A 5,061-nucleotide genomic window follows, 5' to 3' on the forward strand; every position below is an offset into this window, starting at 1 on the left:
GCCAGAGCAGTTTGGGGGGCATGTACCCCCAGTTACTTATTTTTTCCTGTATGTTTTTGTCTGCTTTGGTTTTGCATAGATGCACTCCCATGTGCCCTGTGCTCAGCAGAAGCTCTGGGCCAGGTGGGACACAGTGGCATCTCATAGGGGACCCCCTCCCCTTTCCTGGGGTATATGATTTGTCCTGGCCCAGAGCAGATGTCGGGGCATGTACCCCCAGTTACTTATTTTTTCCTCTATGTTCTTGTCTGCTTTGGTGGATAGATGGTCTGCCATGTGCCCTGCGCCAGCAGAAGCTCTGGGCCAGGCGTGACGCAGTGGCATCCCGAAGAGGACCCCCTCCCCTTTTCTGGTGTATATGATTTGTTCTGGGCCAGAGCAGTTTTGGGGGCGTCTACCCCCAGTTACTTATTTTTTCCCATATGTTTTTGTCTGCTTTGGTTTTGGATAGATGCCCTCCCAGAAGCTCTGGGCTGTTGGAAGTGGGGCAAGAGCAACTCCTGTTTTGTTCTTTTGTTTGTGCTCCAGAAGGAAGATAGAGCTAGGGTCCTCCAGATGGATAGGCTTGTTTACCTTTACCTGTGATGCTCTGCCTGACTTCCTTCTGTCGCTAGACTGTGGTGCCTTTAGGGAAGCTTACCTGCTCCTCCTCCTTCCGCCCTTTCCATTCCATTCTTCTCTGGCTGTCCGTGAGAGAGGAGACATCCCTTTGTCTCTGCTCTCTCTCCAAGCATGGGGCTGACTCCTACACCTGGGAGTTATGCCTCCAACTTAGCTAGTTAGTTAGAACTAGGGATGCCTTTTCTATCTACTATGTATTTCTATAAATAAAGTAGCTTTTCTTATCTTACTAAGTCTCCAGTCTCAGTGATGCTGTTGCAGGGTAAAAGTCTGCTTTCTTAGGCAAACGCATGCACACGCTGGCACACTCGCATTTCAACATCTGCTGTTACTCTCTGCTGCTGTGGTGCTGCTTTTAAACGAAATTAAGCAACACAACTACACACAGCGCAACACCCTGCGCATAGAAGAAGCTCTGGGCCAGGCAGGACGCAGTGACATCTCGTAGGGGACCCCCTCCCCTTTCCTGGGGTATATAATTTGTCCTGGCCCAGAGCAGATTTTGGGGTGTGTACCCCCAGTTACTTATTTTTTTCTGTGTGTTTTGGTCCAGTTTGATTTTGCATAGATGCCCTCGTGAGTGACTGGTGCCCAGCAGAAGCTCTGGGCTGGATGGGACGCTCTTGCATTTCATAGAGGGCACCCTCCCCTTTCCTGGGGTACATGATTTGTCCTGGACCAGAGCAGATTTTGGGGCCTGTACCCCAGTTACTTATTTTTCCTATATGTTTTTATCTGCTTTGGTTTTGGATAGATGCCCTCTAATGTGCCCTGCGCTCAGCAGAAGCTCTGGGTGAGGTGGGACACAGTGGCATCTCGTAGAGGACACCCTCCCCTTTCCTGGGGTATGTGATTTGTCCTGGCCCAGAGCAGTTTTGGGGGCGTGTACCCCCAGTTACTTATTTTTTCCTGTATGTCTTTTTCTGCTTTGGTTTTGGATAGATGCCCTTCCATGTGCCCTGTGCCCAGCAGAAGCTCTGAACCAGGCGGAACGCAGTGTCATCTTGTAGGGGACACCCTCCCATTTACTGGGGTATATGATCTGTCCTGGCCTAGAGCAGTTTTTGGGGTGTGTACCCCCAGTTACTTTTTTTTCCTGTACGTTTTTCTCTTCTTTGGTTTTGCATAGATGCCCTCCTGCTTGTCCTGTGCCCAACAGAAGCTCTGGGCCAGGTGGGATGCAGTGACATCCCGTAGGAGACACCCTCCCCTTTCCTAGGGTATATGATTTGTCCTGGGCCAAGGCAGTTTTTGGGGTGTGTACTCACAGTTACTTATTTTTTTCTGTGTGTTTTTGTCCAGTTTGATTTTGCATAGATGCCATTGTGCGTGCCCGGTGCCCACCAGAAGCTCTGGGCCAGATGGGACGCAGTGGCATCCTGAAGAGGACACCCTCCCCTTTCCTGGGGTATATGATTTGTCCTGGCCCAGAGCAGATTTTGGGGCGGGTACCCCCAGTTACTTATTCTTTCCTGTATGTTTTTTTCTGCTTTGGTTTTGCATAGATGCCCTCATGCATGCCCTGCTCCCAGCAGAAGCTCTGGGCCAGGCGGGACACACTGTCATCTCGTAGAGGACATCCTCCCCTTTCCTGGGGTATGTAATTTGTCCTGGGCCAGAGCAGTTTGGGGGGCATGTACCCCCAGTTACTTATTTTTTCCTGTATGTTTTTGTCTGCTTTGGTTTTGCATAGATGCACTCCCATGTGCCCTGTGCTCAGCAGAAGCTCTGGGCCAGGTGGGACACAGTGGCATCTCATAGGGGACCCCCTCCCCTTTCCTGGGGTATATGATTTGTCCTGGCCCAGAGCAGATGTCGGGGCATGTACCCCCAGTTACTTATTTTTTCCTCTATGTTCTTGTCTGCTTTGGTGGATAGATGGTCTGCCATGTGCCCTGCGCCAGCAGAAGCTCTGGGCCAGGCGTGACGCAGTGGCATCCCGAAGAGGACCCCCTCCCCTTTTCTGGTGTATATGATTTGTTCTGGGCCAGAGCAGTTTTGGGGGCGTCTACCCCCAGTTACTTATTTTTTCCCATATGTTTTTGTCTGCTTTGGTTTTGGATAGATGCCCTCCCAGAAGCTCTGGGCTGTTGGAAGTGGGGCAAGAGCAACTCCTGTTTTGTTCTTTTGTTTGTGCTCCAGAAGGAAGATAGAGCTAGGGTCCTCCAGATGGATAGGCTTGTTTACCTTTACCTGTGATGCTCTGCCTGACTTCCTTCTGTCGCTAGACTGTGGTGCCTTTAGGGAAGCTTACCTGCTCCTCCTCCTTCCGCCCTTTCCATTCCATTCTTCTCTGGCTGTCCGTGAGAGAGGAGACATCCCTTTGTCTCTGCTCTCTCTCCAAGCATGGGGCTGACTCCTACACCTGGGAGTTATGCCTCCAACTTAGCTAGTTAGTTAGAACTAGGGATGCCTTTTCTATCTACTATGTATTTCTATAAATAAAGTAGCTTTTCTTATCTTACTAAGTCTCCAGTCTCAGTGATGCTGTTGCAGGGTAAAAGTCTGCTTTCTTAGGCAAACGCATGCACACGCTGGCACACTCGCATTTCAACATCTGCTGTTACTCTCTGCTGCTGTGGTGCTGCTTTTAAACGAAATTAAGCAACACAACTACACACAGCGCAACACCCTGCGCATAGAAGAAGCTCTGGGCCAGGCAGGACGCAGTGACATCTCGTAGGGGACCCCCTCCCCTTTCCTGGGGTATATAATTTGTCCTGGCCCAGAGCAGATTTTGGGGTGTGTACCCCCAGTTACTTATTTTTTTCTGTGTGTTTTGGTCCAGTTTGATTTTGCATAGATGCCCTCGTGAGTGACTGGTGCCCAGCAGAAGCTCTGGGCTGGATGGGACGCTCTTGCATTTCATAGAGGGCACCCTCCCCTTTCCTGGGGTACATGATTTGTCCTGGACCAGAGCAGATTTTGGGGCCTGTACCCCAGTTACTTATTTTTCCTATATGTTTTTATCTGCTTTGGTTTTGGATAGATGCCCTCTAATGTGCCCTGCGCTCAGCAGAAGCTCTGGGTGAGGTGGGACACAGTGGCATCTCGTAGAGGACACCCTCCCCTTTCCTGGGGTATGTGATTTGTCCTGGCCCAGAGCAGTTTTGGGGGCGTGTACCCCCAGTTACTTATTTTTTCCTGTATGTCTTTTTCTGCTTTGGTTTTGGATAGATGCCCTTCCATGTGCCCTGTGCCCAGCAGAAGCTCTGAACCAGGCGGAACGCAGTGTCATCTTGTAGGGGACACCCTCCCATTTACTGGGGTATATGATCTGTCCTGGCCTAGAGCAGTTTTTGGGGTGTGTACCCCCAGTTACTTTTTTTTCCTGTACGTTTTTCTCTTCTTTGGTTTTGCATAGATGCCCTCCTGCTTGTCCTGTGCCCAACAGAAGCTCTGGGCCAGGTGGGATGCAGTGACATCCCGTAGGAGACACCCTCCCCTTTCCTAGGGTATATGATTTGTCCTGGGCCAAGGCAGTTTTTGGGGTGTGTACTCACAGTTACTTATTTTTTTCTGTGTGTTTTTGTCCAGTTTGATTTTGCATAGATGCCATTGTGCGTGCCCGGTGCCCACCAGAAGCTCTGGGCCAGATGGGACGCAGTGGCATCCTGAAGAGGACACCCTCCCCTTTCCTGGGGTATATGATTTGTCCTGGCCCAGAGCAGATTTTGGGGCGGGTACCCCCAGTTACTTATTCTTTCCTGTATGTTTTTTTCTGCTTTGGTTTTGCATAGATGCCCTCATGCATGCCCTGCTCCCAGCAGAAGCTCTGGGCCAGGCGGGACACACTGTCATCTCGTAGAGGACATCCTCCCCTTTCCTGGGGTATGTAATTTGTCCTGGGCCAGAGCAGTTTGGGGGGCATGTACCCCCAGTTACTTATTTTTTCCTGTATGTTTTTGTCTGCTTTGGTTTTGCATAGATGCACTCCCATGTGCCCTGTGCTCAGCAGAAGCTCTGGGCCAGGTGGGACACAGTGGCATCTCATAGGGGACCCCCTCCCCTTTCCTGGGGTATATGATTTGTCCTGGCCCAGAGCAGATGTCGGGGCATGTACCCCCAGTTACTTATTTTTTCCTCTATGTTCTTGTCTGCTTTGGTGGATAGATGGTCTGCCATGTGCCCTGCGCCAGCAGAAGCTCTGGGCCAGGCGTGACGCAGTGGCATCCCGAAGAGGACCCCCTCCCCTTTTCTGGTGTATATGATTTGTTCTGGGCCAGAGCAGTTTTGGGGGCGTCTACCCCCAGTTACTTATTTTTTCCCATATGTTTTTGTCTGCTTTGGTTTTGGATAGATGCCCTCCCAGAAGCTCTGGGCTGTTGGAAGTGGGGCAAGAGCAACTCCTGTTTTGTTCTTTTGTTTGTGCTCCAGAAGGAAGATAGAGCTAGGGTCCTCCAGATGGATAGGCTTGTTTACCTTTACCTGTGATGCTCT

This window comes from Rhineura floridana, chromosome 1, assembly GCF_030035675.1.
Source record: "Rhineura floridana isolate rRhiFlo1 chromosome 1, rRhiFlo1.hap2, whole genome shotgun sequence".
Taxonomy (NCBI): domain Eukaryota; kingdom Metazoa; phylum Chordata; class Lepidosauria; order Squamata; family Rhineuridae; genus Rhineura; species Rhineura floridana.